A 14,903-nucleotide genomic window follows, 5' to 3' on the forward strand; every position below is an offset into this window, starting at 1 on the left:
TCCTTATTGGAAGTAACTTGTCCAAAGTCATACAGTGACTAAGCTTAATGCCATGTGACCTCAGAACCCAGACTCTCATACTGTGCTAGTGAAACTTTGCAGTAACTTTATCTATAATGTAAGGGAAAACAATAGGTGCTGGGGGTTAGGAGACATTTTTCTGGGGAAGGGCCAAATTCATAATAGTGATATCTGACCTAGTTCCCACTTTATGGCTACTACCTTTGTTTTATGTTTGTCAATCAAGAAATTTATGACAATCAGATAATCACGTTGATGGTAGAAGACTTGCAGTCTTTCCAGCAGTAATGTGAATCCTATAATGTGTCTTCATCTCGTATTTATCAACTTACCTATACCCCACATTTTAGTGAATTCTTTGGGGGCAGGGAGAGCATTCTTAGCAGGAATTGTTTGCTCACTTCACTGTGTATGTCTGTGTGACCTGATGCTCTTATTTGCCAAAAGGAGTAGTTCAATTAGCGGTTACTATCCAATGAGGACTTGCAGTGGACAGATTTGAGGTGGCCCCATGAGCCTTCCTCCTGGGTGTGAGAGGGAGGCATGGATGTGTGGCACTTGTTCTAACCAGTAAAATAGGGCAAAGGTGATGAGATGTGTGGTTGTGTGTGTGTGGTTGTGTTACGCTAGATGGTAACAACCATCTTGCTAGGGTACCCCCTCCCTTACTGACTTTGAAAAAGTAAGCTGCCGAACTGTGGACTGCCTGTAGAGAGGGTAGAATCCCAGCTGGCACCAAGCAAGAAACTGAGGCTTCTGCCTGTCACCTGTAAAGAACTGAATTCTGCCAACAGCCACGTGAGCTTGCAAGCAGATTCTTCCTCAGTCAAACCTCAGATGAGACCCCAGCCCCGGCCAGTACCTTGACTGAAGCCCTGCTGAAGAGCTCAGACTCCCGTGACAAACTGACTAATAAAGGCATATTGTCTTAAGATGCTATGTTTGTTGTATTTTGCAGCAACAGAGAACTGACCCAGGACCTGTGGGTGAAAGGTGCTACATGGGACTGTTCCGGGGCACAAAAAAAGTATAAGGAACCCAGCACTTAAGGAGCTTCCTGGCAATCAGGATGAGAAAGGAAACACAGCATGGTTTCACCACTGGACAAAAGGAAAGTAATGTTTCTAAAGAGGCGACTTGGCTGCTGATGCTCAGAAGAGCTTGTCATGTGGACAGTGGACTCTATAACCAGAGCATAAAGTCTGCAGGGCCTGGACCTTCCTGTATTTCAAGATCCTTCTTCATCCTGCCTTCTTCCTGCCTGACCTCTTGAGACATCACACCCTCCCATTCGCTACCCTCTTCCTGGAGTGCCCTTCTCCCTTTTCTGCCTGTTGACTCCTACATTGAAGGACCAGCTTGGTCCTGTGACCTCATCTGTGAAGGCTTCTTCAGTTCCCTAGCAGAATTAACTGCTTCCTCGTGATTTCTCAAATGTTTGTTATCAGAGGCATGTCATATTATTCATTGTAATTATTTATTGAGCACCTCCTAAGCATTAGGTCTCCTGTTAGGTGCAAGATAGTCACAGATAGAGCATAGGGCTGTCTTTGGAGCCTACAGGCTGGTGGTGGCACGGCTGTCATGGGCCCCTTCTGTCCTCCACTTAGGGCCAGGCCCTTTCAGCATCCTCAGAGCTCACCACAGGACACTGCAGCCACAAGTTTCCGTGTTGCTTGAGTGAGTGACCAAGCCTGGGCAAGTCTTCCTCTGAGTATCCCCTGATAGGTTGCTGACCTCTCAACAAGCTTTGGGGCATGAGTTAGCTATAAAATATGGCCCCGAATAGTTGAAGCTGTTGGATATTATGATTTAATGATGACCATGTGATCTCAACATTCAACATGTTGACAATGAAACTGGCTTAGTTTACCTGTAATGGGGCTTTTGGGGCTGCCAGTCATTAATCAGTAGGTTCACCAGTATTTTAAGTTTGATCAGTTCTCAGCAGTAGTCATGTACCGATGTGAGAACTGAACCATAAAGAAGGCTGAGCACTGATGCTTTTGAACTGTGTTGCTGGAGGAGACTCTCCAGAGTCCCTTTGACAGTGAGAAGATCAAACCAGTCAATCCTAAGGGAAATCAACCCTGAATAGTCATTGGAAGGACTGATGCTGAAGCTGAAGCTCCAGTACTTTGGCCAGCTGATGTGAAGAGTCGACTCACTGGAAAAGACCCTGATGCTGGGAAAGACTGAGGGCAAGAGGAGAAGGGGACAACAGAGGATGACATGGTTGCTCAATGGACATGAGCAAACTCAGGCAGATGGTGAAGGACAGGGAAGCCTGGCATGCTGCAGTTTATGGGGTCACAAAGAGTCAGATGTGACTTAGCGATTGAACAACAGTTCTCAGCAGTATGGAAGGAGTCAGGGAACATCCTGTGCCAGTGATGAGAGATTTATGCATCTAATTTATCTTAAAAATGAAGGCCTTAGGAATTCGAATTCCCTGGTGGTCCAGTGGTTAGGATTCCACGCTTCCACTGCTGAGGGCACAGATTTAATCCTTCGTCAAGGATCTAAGATCCTACAAGCCATGTGGTGCAGCCAAAAAAATATTAAAAATAAATTGACAAAATAAAAAATTGAAGGCTTTTAGCAGCAAGTTAAAAAGAAAGGGGACCAAGTCATGGCTTTGCTAATTCTTGTGGCTCATCACCACACTTAGGTATTTACAAGGTGGGATATACAATTCTCTTGCAACTAGTGGCAGCCCTCTTAATGACTTCAAAATGGACTGCCCACCTGCACTGTCAGGTGGAGGTTTGGAAATGTCTGAGGGCCACAGAGGGCACAGATGTGGTATTCGGCTATTGCCACAGGGAGCATCCCACTCCATCCTCCACTACCCCTCCTCTAATTTCCTGGCCAGCCCAGGCAAGGCGTGGCCTCCTTGTGCTCAGTTTCCTGAAGAGTCTCTCTTCCCAAATATCCAGCCCTCAGGGAAGGGGTGGGATATGGCTTCCATTTCCCCCAGCAGTGGGGTCCTGCCAGCCTTTTCTAGGGCTCCCCACTGGGTCCTGCATTTGCTTTGTGTCTTGGATGAATTTTCCTGGCTGTGGCCCATCCTTGCACCTGGGCGCTCCATTATCTTTGCTCAGAATCTCCAAGCCACTACAAACTCCTCCAATGGGAACCTCCACCCCACTCCCAGACACTGACCAGGGCCTCTTGGGGCCTTTCTGCAGTGTGACGAGGTTCCTGGAATCCGCCTGGAGCTCTGCCTCACTCCCTGGAACTTGTTTACTGCAGCCTCCCTCGGGGACTTGTGGGAGCCTTTTCCCCAGTGTCGGGGAACCTGTTTGTGCTTGTTTCCTCCCTTCCCCAGTTTGCCTGCCTTCCTTCCTGGGCAGGGCGGATGTCCCTTTTTAACGTACGCTGCGGGGGAAATGGTCTTGGGAATGACCTAAAGGGTTGCCCCTCAGCCCCGTAATCTAGAAGCTCCTCCTGTGAACCTTGTACCCTGTTCTATCACACCTCTGCCTCTTCCATCCTCCCTGGAGCTGCGCCATTTGGGGTGTTCCGTCTTCACATCCATATTTCTGATCCTTGGGGTTTGATGACCCAAGTTTGGAGCTGACACCTTGGCTCTGGGCCTGTCAGTACTTTGGGTCCCCTCAGACTTGGCATGGAGTTCTAGCAGGACCGCCCGCCCGCTCTGCACTCTGTCCACCCTCAGGCTCCACTTCTGCCCAGCCTCCACCTCATTCCCCAGGACGTTGCTCCACTGTGGCCACTGTGAGGACACATTTCCAGGCTCTGATCACTTCCTCAAACGGACAGCTCAGCCCGGGCAGTTTCCAGCTGATGGTATGGGTTTAATAAACACGGTAGGAAGTCTTTATTCCTAAAAAAAGCAAGTTCTATTTAAAAAAAAAAAAATAGGGATGCATGTGATAAAAAATTCAAAAAGCAAGAGAAACTCAGACACGCTTGCGCTCTACTCCCACCCTACATGGGTAACTATTTGGGATTTCTTGTTTCTTACAAACATGTTTTAAGCACTACTCTCCTCACTGCCCCGGCCACCGAACAAAAAGGCCTGATTTGTAGAGCTTGCCAGTTTTTCTGGTACAAATATTCCCACCATGGCTGATGTCAAGTGACCAACATGATGTCAGTGAATGTGGAGTTGAGAAGACGCGCTCATGACTGGTGAGGGGTGAGAACCAGCTCCAGCTCGCCACTGTGAAGTTATGTGCATGTCATCAGACATGACAGCTTGCTTCTTACTTTGTACCTAACCGACTTCTCAGTAAGATGAAGCCAAATACAGCAAGAACCACAGTGGAACTGATGCATCCGACCTGCCTCATATAAGACCATAGATTGGGAGGGTCTGTCCTACAACCTCTGAGAAGTGTGTGGGGCAGGGCTTCCCTGGTGGGCCAGTGGTTAAGAATCTGCCTTGCAATGCAAGGGACACGGGTTCAATCCCTGGTCTGGGAAGATCCCACATGCCACGGGGCAACTAAGCCTGTGTGCCACAACTACTGAGTGGACGGTCTAGAACCCGCGAGCTGCAGCTACTGAAGCCCAAGGGCCTGTGCTCCACAACAAGAGAGAAGTCACCGCAATGAGAAGCCAGTGCACCACAATGAAGAGAAGCCCCTTGCTTGCTGCAACTAGAGAAAGCCTGAGTGCAGCAATGAAGACCCACCACAGCCAAAGAAAAAAAAAGAAGTGTGTGTGGCAGAAAACTAGGAAGGGTCATCAGGTCAAATATGAGGTAAGTGATTTTAAGAAGCTAATTAGTGGAATGTCATTTTTGAAGAATAAAAACTTTGTTTTGAAGAAGCAATATCTTAATTTTTAATTGAGTAGTTAGGAGTTAATTCAAGATGGGATTTAGACTGCCAGGAAAAAAAAAAAAAGAGATATTCACCAAACTCCTTTTAAAACCTCAGATATCAAATTTCCCAGTCAGAATTCAGGAATCTACAAAGCTTGGAGAACAAAGCCTAAGGAGAGAGGTCACAGGCAGGTGTGTGACCGTGAAGTGCCCAGGTTCTCTTCAGAAGCCATGGATGGCCCAGGCTGCTATTGCCAAATGATCCGCCTGGGCAGCTGCCCAGGAAACCCTCCAAGCTCCGTTACGAAACATTTGTTTTCTTGAAAAAAAAAATAAGCACTTGAGAAGAGGATTTCAGCTCCCTGGGTTTCTGGTGACTTCCTCTGTGGTTGGCCTGTCACTCTGCCTCCCGGCTTCTGTGTCAGACCTTTCGAGTTTCCAGCCGGCTTTGTCACAAGGAGGGCAACTAGCTCTGGTGTCCACCTGGGCTCTCTCCGTCTGGGTTATTCTCCGGAAGGCTGCTTCTCCTAGACAGCTCTGTGTGCTCTTCAGGTGCCAGAAGGTGACTCATGGGACCCACGCCATGCTGGCTTCTGTGAACCCCTCCTCTCCCATCTCAGTCGCAGGAGTGGGTGGACAAAGGGGTACAGGGTTGAGCATTAGAAGCACACTCTTGTGCTGTGTGCTAAGTTGCTTCAGTCGTGTCCAACCCTTTGCAATCCCATGGACTGTAGCCAGGCAGCCTCCTCTGTCCATGGTTTTCTCCTGGCAAGAATACTGGAGTGGGTTGCCATTTCCTCCTCCAGGGGATCTTCCCGACCCAGGAATCAAACCCACGTCTCTTATGTTTCCTGCATTGGCAGGCAGGTTCTTTACCACTAGCGCCAACTGAGAAGCCCCAGCACACACTTAGTTCATGGGAAGCTGTGAGTCTCACACTTAAGAGCACGGGACTCATTCCAGATGCTGAGGACGTCAGGGTCCCTGGATGCATCCCGCCAGCCACTGTTCTACAGCAGGAGGTTATGGATGACTCTGCTGACAGCTTTCGGGGTTCCTGTGTGAAGCAAGTGACTGAGCCACTGTGGGAAGCAATTCTCTGCGCCTTGTCTTTTCCAGTGATACATCTCAGCAAAGCCTGCCACGCAGCATAGGGGAGTATACAAAATGGACATATGTAGCTAACAGGTACACACAAAGTTCAAAAGACTGTCGGGCTGGAACCAGATAACTGAGAAGCTCTTTGACTTAAGATAGATCCCTGAGGACAATGTCATTTCAGTCTGTTTAGGGAGCAGCGGGAGGAGAGAGGGGTCATTATGAGGTCCAGGTAATCAGAGATGACCCCTTGTGGTGAGGAAGCCCGCTGCTTTAACAGGATCTTCAAAGGGAAGTTGAGAAACCTAGAACGGAAGATTTGTTGTCTAAAAGCCACAGGCTGATAAAGAAATGAGGCTTGTCCTGGGAAGAGATATCAGCCTTTGGATTTATTTTTCCATCCTGCCGCGTTGCAGGTAGTTTCATTCACTGGCAGGTTATGTGTTTCAGAATAGCCTTAGGGACAGGAAACATAAAGCCATTTATACTTTTGGCCTGATTTACTCGCATCATCAGGGTTAGACACGCCTCATTTATTTAGGCTGAAGGGTAGTGATGCAGAGGACTTCACTCACCTGGCTGGAGCCTTGCCACATGTCCTTGGCCTGGCCTCGGTGGGGAGAGCAGAACTTCAGAACCATCGAGGGGAAGGGCCGCTGCAGGTGAAACTCCACAGAGAGGGAATCTGGAGAAGGAGGATGGCAGAGCACGGAAGGCCCTGGGTGGATGGGTGGTCCTCAGGGTCAGGATGGAGGAAAGGCCCCAGCTGTGTAACATGCAATAAAAGACTGGGAGCAGACAGAGAAGGAGAAATACTGTTTGACATTCCTTATACTTGGAATCTAAAAAGAAATGATACAAATGAACTTACTCAGAAAGCAGAGACTCACAGACTTAGGAAATGAACTTATGGTTGGGAGGGGGAGGGATAGTTAGGGACTTTGGGTAGGCCATGGACACATTGCTGTGTTTAAAATGGATACCCAACAAGGACCTATTGTATAGCACATGGAATTCTGCTCAATGTTATGTTCCAGCCTGGATGGGAGAGAGGTTTAGGGAAGAATGCTGCTGCTGCTGCTAAGTCGCTTCAGTTGTGTCCAACTCTGTGTGACCGCATAGATGGCCGCCCACCAGGCTTCCCTGTCCCTGGGATTCTCCAGGCAAGAACACTGGAGTGGGTTGCCATGTCCTTCTCCAATGCATGAAAGTGAAAAGTGAAAGTGAAGTCGCTCAGTTGTGTCCGACTCCTAGCGACCCCACGGACTGCAGCCTACCAGGCTCCTCCGTCCACGGGATTTTCCAGGTAAGAGTACTGGAGTGAGGTGCCATTGCCTTCTCCGTTAGGGGAGAATGGATACATATAAATGTATGGCTGACTCCCTTCACTGTTTCACCCGAAACTATCACAATGTTGTTAATCGACTACACGTGCGAAGAGCTGTCACTGCAGTCATATCTGACTCTGCGACCCCATGGACTGCAGCCCACCAGGCTCCTCTGTCCATGGAATCCTTCAGGCAAGAATACTGGAGTGGGTTGCCATGCCCTCTTCCAGGGGATCTTCCCGACCCAGGGATCAAACACTCATCTCCTGTGGCTCCTGCATTGCAGGCACATTCTTTACTGCTGAGCCACCAGGGAAGCCCTGGCAATACCCCAACACAAAATAAACGGTTTCTAGTTTGAAAAAAAAAAAAAGAGAGAGAGAAAGACTGGGAGGGCTTCCCTAGTGGCTTAGCGGCAAAGAATCTACCTGTCAACACAGGAGACACAGGTTCAATTCCTGATCCCGGAAAATCCCACATGCCACAGAGTAACTAAGGCCATATGCCACAACTTCTGAGCTTGTGCTCTAGAGCCTGGGAACCACTACTGAGCCCACGTGCCGCAGCTATTAAAGCCCTCACACCCTAGAGCCCACGCCCTGCAACAAGAGAGTGGCCCCTACTCGCCGCAGCTAGAGAAGAGCCAGCGCCGCAACGAAGACCCAGCACAGCCAAAACTAAATAAATAAAATTATTTTTTTAAAAAAAAGACTGGGAGCAAAAGAGATGGACTCGAAATATGGAAGGAAAATCATTTTTTTTTAAAAGGTAAATTTGAATAAACAGATGCTGCCGAGGAAGGAGGGCGAGAGGAAGATAAAAATTCTTTTATCCTGGAGGTACCTGTGGACTGGGTGACAGTCCTAGTAAACTGAAGGTGTGCACAGCCCAGACCCAGCTGTGGGCTCCCCCTGGGGACTCCCCCAAAAGGTCTTTGGCACAGGTGCCTCAGAAAACAAATACAATTCACTGAAGCACTGTTTGTAACAGCAAAAAAAAAAAAAAAAAGTGAAAACAATCTTCCTCTCAACAAAAGAAAGGACAAAATGAACTCTTAACTAAATGCTCATAGGAGGTGCTCTCTGCGGCAGTTAGAATGAATGAACCAGACTTTCATGTATCAACATGTATAATCTCAAAACCATATTGAGTGGAAAAATCAAGTTACAGAGTGCTACACAGTGATTCCTTTTACATAAAGTTTCAAAACACACCAAAAATAGAACTGTTCTGTTTAGAAATGCATTTTTAATATGTAGCGAAGAACAGAAACATACAGGTGGGTTATTTTCACCAACCTCTGAGGAGAGGAGGAATGAAAAATAACATAGGGTGCTGCTGCTGCTGCTGCTGCTGCTGCTGCTAAGTCGCTTCAGTCTTGCGACCCCGTAGACGGCAGCCCACCAGGCTCCCCTGTCCCTGGGATTCTCCAGGCAAGAACACTGGAGTGGGTTGCCATTTCCTTCCCCAATGCATGAAGGTGAAAAATGAAAGTGAAGTCACTGAGTCGTGTCCAACTCTCAGCGACCCCATGGACTGCAGCCCACCAGGCTCCTCCATCCATGGGATTTTCTAGACAAGAGTACTGGAGTGGGGTGCCATTGTTTCTAAAACTTTATTTCTTTAAAAAAAAAAATGAAAATAAGGCAACATGTTAGTATCTGTTTACTCTTGGTGGTAGATACAGATGTGTATCCAGATTACATTTTGTACCTGTGGTGGGCTGAATAATGGCCCCCAGAAATGTCTATCCACGTCCTAGTCCCCAGAACCTATGAGTATGTTACCTTTAAAGAGACATTGCATGTGTGTTAAGTGAAAGAAAGTAAAAGTGTTAGTTGCTCAGTCATGTCCAACTCTTTTTGACTCCATGGACTGTAGCCCACCAGGCTCATCTGTCCATGGAATTGGAGGGGTTGTCATTCCCTTCTCCTGAACAGCTTCCCAACCCAAGGATCGAACCTGGGTCTCCAGCATTGCAGGCAGATCTTTTATCATCTGAGCCACCAAGGAAGCCACAATAAGGAGATTCTCCTGAACTATAGGAGCGGGTCTAATATAACCAGGAGGGTCTTTATAAGAGGAAGACAGGAGAGCCATCAGAGCCAGCAAGAGGAGACAGGACAGTGGAGGAAGAGGGTGGAGGGTTGCCCTCTGGAGACGGAAGAAGGAAGGGCCCAGAGCTGAGGAATGCACAAGGTCCCTAGAAGCTGAAAAAGGCAAGAAAACAGATCTTCCCCCGGAAGGCTCCAGGAGGAATGCAGCGCTGCCAACACCTCGATTTTAGGCTTCTGACCTCCAGGGCTGTAAGAGAACAGATCGGCATTGTTTCAGTCACTGAATTCGTGGTAAATTGGTATGGCGGCAAGAGGAAACGAATCCAGTTCTTCTGGGGGACGTTTCATAATCCAAGCTTGTTTGCTTTCGTTTTATGATACTGAGTTAGGAGAATGGTGGTTAAGGCCTCGGCCCTGGCTTCCTGTTCCTCCCCCTTCACAGGAGGCAGAGCTATTTGGGAAGCTTGGGGTGGCGGGGTGGAGGGTTGGTATCTAAGAGGCAGGGCCCTGGGGTTTCAGGTTGTCAGAACAAGTCTGGGCACTGGGGGAGCGGCTCCCTCCCTCCCAGGGTAGGGAAAGCTACGGAAGGGAAACTCCCAGATGTCTGAGGGTGGCTGCAGAGGTGCCCTTGAGGCCTTGCACAGAGAGCTCCCCAAGACGCTCCGGGCCCTGGGATGCATCTCCTAAAGGCTCAGTCGCAGGGTTTTGCCTGGGAGTGGAAACTCCAGATGTCGGATGGCCAGGCCCTCCTCCAAGGCCACAGCTCTTCTGTTCCTGTTGGGTAGGAGAGGAAGGCAGGGGGATGAACAACAGCACTCTGCTAACAGGAGCCTCCACCCCTCGACCTGGGTCAGTGCCCTCTCAGCAAGCATGCAGCCTGGGGTCAGCCTGTTACAGGTGGATGTATGGTATTCAGGGAGGGGGCCCACTCAGTGAAGAAGTTGGGCTTGAGAGAGAGAGAGGGCTGAAAGGAGATCGGGTTTAAACCCATGTAAGGATCCAGAAAAAGATGATTTTTCTTGGAAGAAAAACACCTGTATATATTTGTGTGTGTGTGTGTGTGCGCGCGCGCGTGCATGTATGTACACACAGAGGTCCTAGGTAAGGGGCTATCAAGGGGAAAGAAGCTGGAATGAGACGGGTATGGTCCAGACCATGGAACAGCGGTGGGGGAGGCTGCAGGGCCCAGATCACAGCACAAACAGAAGAGCTATCTTGGGAGAGAGGAAGGATGGTTCTTTCTCTCCCCAGGTCTGGAAACTAGCTAGGGAATCCATGGACAAGGGTCGGAAGGACAGCCCACTTGCCCTGGAGTTACCCCAGTGTGGGACTGTGGAGGTGGGGAGGATGAGGGCTCTTCACTGCATCTGGATCACCTGAATTGTTTTACAATGGAGATGTGCTCCTATGTCACTTGTGAAATTAAAAATCAACTTAAATAAGTTGCTCAGTTGTGTCCGACTCTTTGTAACTCCACGGACTATAGCCCGCCAGGCTCCTCTGTCCATGGACTTCTCCAGGCAAGAATACTGGAGTGGGTTGCCATTTCGTTTCTCCAGGGGAATCTTCCCCACCCAGAAATTGAATCCGCGTCTCTTTTGTCTGCTGCATTGGCAGGCAGATTCTTTACCATCTGAACCCCTAGAGAACACCCTAAATAATCAGACCCTCTGAGCAGCACAGTAAGCGCTGGTTACCCAGAGAAGGGTGAGACAGGTTTAGGAGTCACTGAGTGGAATGGGTGAGCTGGATGGGATTTGACCAAGTGAAGGGGCACCTTGGGGAAGAGTTGAGAAAGAAAGGGAAGGTGTGTGGCAAGTTGTGAAGGCAGCAAGACCCCTATGGCCTGAGAGAGGTGCCTGTTGGAGAGGAACTGGGCCCTGAGGAGATGCCTCCCTGAGCAGCTGCTTCAGGGTCTCTGGGAGGTGTGTTCAAAAGCAGAGATACTCAACTACATATGAGTGCACCCACACGCATGCACACACACACACTCGGCCTGGTCTCTCTCTCACACACACACCCTTAGCCTGGTTTCTCCCTCTCTCACACACATACTCAACTTGGTCTCTCTCTCTCTCACACACACATTCGGCCTGGTCTATCTCTCTCTCTCTCTCTCTCACACACCCACACACACTCAGCCTGGTTTCTCTCTCACACACATACTCAACTTGGTCTCTCTCTCACACACACACACACATTCGGCCTGGGTCTATCTCTCTCTCTCATACACACACACACACACACACTCACTTGGCCTGGTCTCTCTCTCTCACACACACAAACACACTCAGCCTGGTTTCTCTCTCTCACACACATACTCGACTTGGTCTCTTTCTCTCTCTCTCTCACACACACACACACACACACACACACACTTGGCCTGGTCTCTCTCTCTCACACAGACACATTTGGCCTGGTCTATCTCTGTCTCATATGCACACACACACGCACACACACACTCAGCCTGGTTTCTCCCTCTCACACACATACTCGACTTGGTCTCTTTCTCTCTCTCTCACACACACACACACACACACACACACTTGGCCTGGTCTCTCTCTCTCACACAGACACATTCGGCCTGGTCTATCTCTGTCTCATATGCACACACACACACGCGCGCACACACACACTCAGCCTGGTTTCTCTTTCTCTGACACACACACTTGGCTTGGTCTCTCTCTCTCCCTCTCTCGCTCTCACACACACACACACACACACACACATACACACTTGGCCTCTCTCTCACACTCACACATACACACACACACACACAGCCTGGCCCGGACTCCGGAATTCCTGTTTGTTCAGTTCCTGGGCTGACGCTGACGGTAACAGTAACCTGTTCGCCTCTGTAAGGATTTTCCTCTGGGGATGGGGGGAGGGGTCGGCGTCTCATCCTCCTCCCACCCGCCGCCGCCCAGGGCAGCTCAGTATTTATGTTTTGCACGGGGGCAGCCAAAACCGGGGTCCTACAGCTAAAAATAAAAGCGTGAACACCACTAGCCTAGAATAAGAAAATGCAAGTGGTTGTGTCAACTCGGAAGTAAACTGAACTCAGCCTGACCAGACAGGCAGCACCTGAGACAGTGCGGACCCTAGGGAAGGAGGGCTGGGATGAGGAGGACTGGTGGAAAAGAAATGGCCGAGAGACATTTAGGAGAAGGACTCAGGAAATTCCTGACTCTATGAGGGAGGCACGCAGCGAAGTGAGAAAGCTGGCCTCTGTTACGCAGACCTGGCGAGGCAGCCATATTGGGCGGAAGCATCCCAGTGAGGCGAAGACGGGGACCCGCCGTTCAGACCCAGCCCAGCCCAGGCCAGGCTGAATCTGCTTTCGAGGCCACCTTGAGGATGCGGCTGTCCTGCTGGGGAGAGGGTCTCTGGAGCGTCCTGGCCATGTGAGGGAGCTGCCGGAGGGCAGCAGGAGGAGGGAACTCGGAGGACTCACAGAGGAAAGTTCAAGGGATGTGGCAGCTTTCCATAAAAGGGTTTTCTCTGTGTTCCCTTTCTTTTCCAAGAGACTTTCACCCTGGGAAGGCCTGGGACAGCCCGATGCCATGCTGACAGCAGGGTGGGTGATGGGGGAGGCAGAGGGTGTGAGGTCCAAAGACCTGTTGACCCCAACCCCTCCTGGAAAGGGCTTTTCACTCCAGACAGTGGGCTCAGCATCATGGCTCTCGCTCTAACTGCCTGTACTTCAACCACCACGCTTCTTCCCAAGAGCCTCCGTCGTGCTTTTCCGGCAGCTGCTCTCCACATAGCGTCCTTGCGGGTCTCATGGGCTTCATTCAGCCCCAGGTCCCACCCGCCTCAGAGCAGGAAGCTGAAGGCGAAGACCCTTTCCACAGGTGACAGGACCCACGGGGGACTGAGTCAGCCCCCAGATTCACTCTGGCTCAGATATCTATCAACTGCATTTTTTAAATTAAGGTACTGAAATACAAAGCAATGTTCTGGCACACCGTGTTCAGAATTTAAATAAATGTAACATAAGACAGGCCCAGGAGCATTGGGTATACAATCAACAAAGTGAGGATGAAATTATAAGTGCCTTTTAAAATTTGTTTTAACAACAGTACTGCAACAAGTATTTTTGTAGTTATACATTTTGGACACCTTAAAGATTCCTTCTAGGATACTTCCAGAGGTAGAAATGACAGGTCAAAAGGTACTGGCTAATTTTCAGGTTTAATTTTCCCTCAAAAAAGGCTCTTCCAATTATTGGTCATCCTTAGAAGTAATTAAAGAGGAAGCTCCTGCTCAACAGTGGGGATTCATTTGCTAGTCTGAGATGTAATAAGGGGAAATGTTATCACAAAGGTTTTGTGTGTATGTGTGTGTGTGTATTGCTTTGAGTATTCCGGAGAGTGAAAATTTTCTCTTATTAACCATTCGTTTCATCCTGCTGAATCTGTCTGCTCACATCTCCCATCTTTCTTTGGTGCCCTATACTTTACAAAAGCCTTTTGTATATTAAGGGTATTTGCCTCTGTTGCCATATTTATATGGAAAATATATGTTTCAAGTTTGTCTTTTGCCATCAATTTGTTTTGTTTGTGGGTTTTGACATACAGAAAATTTTCATTAAACATGTTGCATCTTATTTATTTATTTATTTATTTTGCTTCCTTTCTGTCTTGGGTGAGGCACTGATTAATATCTCAAACACTGAGGCATGAACAGTAAGAACAGGAGAGATTGAGGCAAGGTCCCAGCTCACTAAAGGTAGCCACCAGGCTCACCCAGAAACTCCTGTCAGGCTAGGGAAAGGGAGGAAGTTTCTGGACAGTAGGTCAAGGCCAGCCAGACCCAGTGTGTAGATCTGAAGCTGTCTCTAGGTAGGTCCAGCCCTGTCGTGGGACTAGAGAGAGGCGTGCCTGCCCAGGGAGAATAGCTTCTCTTAAACAAAAACCAATTTGGTGTCTGAAACATCCCGGGAAGGAGACAGAATCTATACAAGGGGCTGTCTTTGGACCCAGCTGAGGGCACACTGTCCCTTAGACAGGCAGTATACACACCACACTAGGGACTTCCCTGGTGGTCCAGTGGCTAAAACTTCACACTCCCAATGCAGGGAGGGCTTGGGTTCGATTCCTGGTCAGAGAACTAGATCCCACCTGCCACAACTGAGAGTTCTCATGATGCAACAAAGATTGAAGATCCCGCATGGCATGACCAAGACCCAGTGTAGCCAAATAAATAGATATTTTAAAAATACACAAACACCACCCTGCAAGTTCTGCCTAATCACAGATGAAGCCTGAGTGTGAAAACTAGATGGAGGTCAAGTCCTCATTTCACCCATTCCTAGTTAGTGAGGGGCGCTGTCCAGAAGGGGTCTTTTCCTGTTGTTCACGCTACACTTTCAGAGACTCCAGAGCTGCTGTTGCTGCTTTCCTGTTTACCAGGGTGGAATTTTTAGAATCGTTAATAAGTTGGTAAACTTGCCTTTCCCCTGCCTCCAAAAGCGGAAAAGAAACTTCAGGCGCGGTTTGTGAATTTCAAATTTTAAAAATCGTCCTCTAAGTTTTCACATTGTGTGTTCAGTGTTCGCATACTTGAATTTGAAAACCAACGTCAGAGGCATTCTTTGTAACT

The 14,903-nt window shown here is 48.9% G+C and overlaps 1 long non-coding RNA gene across 2 annotated transcripts; it reads right to left on the reverse strand.

The window, feature by feature from the left end:
* Positions 1-1,488: 1,488 nt before the first annotated feature.
* Positions 1,489-11,275, reverse strand: LOC132659234 (uncharacterized). Of its 2 annotated transcripts, XR_009599437.1 has the most exons (3): positions 9,539-11,275; positions 6,490-6,702; positions 1,489-6,219 (listed from the first exon to the last, which is right to left on the reverse strand). It is a non-coding gene; the product is annotated as an uncharacterized LOC132659234 (long non-coding RNA). The 2 variants fall into 2 exon arrangements; XR_009599436.1 differs by having other exon boundaries at positions 6,490-11,275.
* Positions 11,276-14,903: the final 3,628 nt, after the last annotated feature.

Source organism: Ovis aries, chromosome 2 (assembly GCF_016772045.2).
Source record: "Ovis aries strain OAR_USU_Benz2616 breed Rambouillet chromosome 2, ARS-UI_Ramb_v3.0, whole genome shotgun sequence".
Lineage (NCBI taxonomy): Eukaryota > Metazoa > Chordata > Mammalia > Artiodactyla > Bovidae > Ovis > Ovis aries.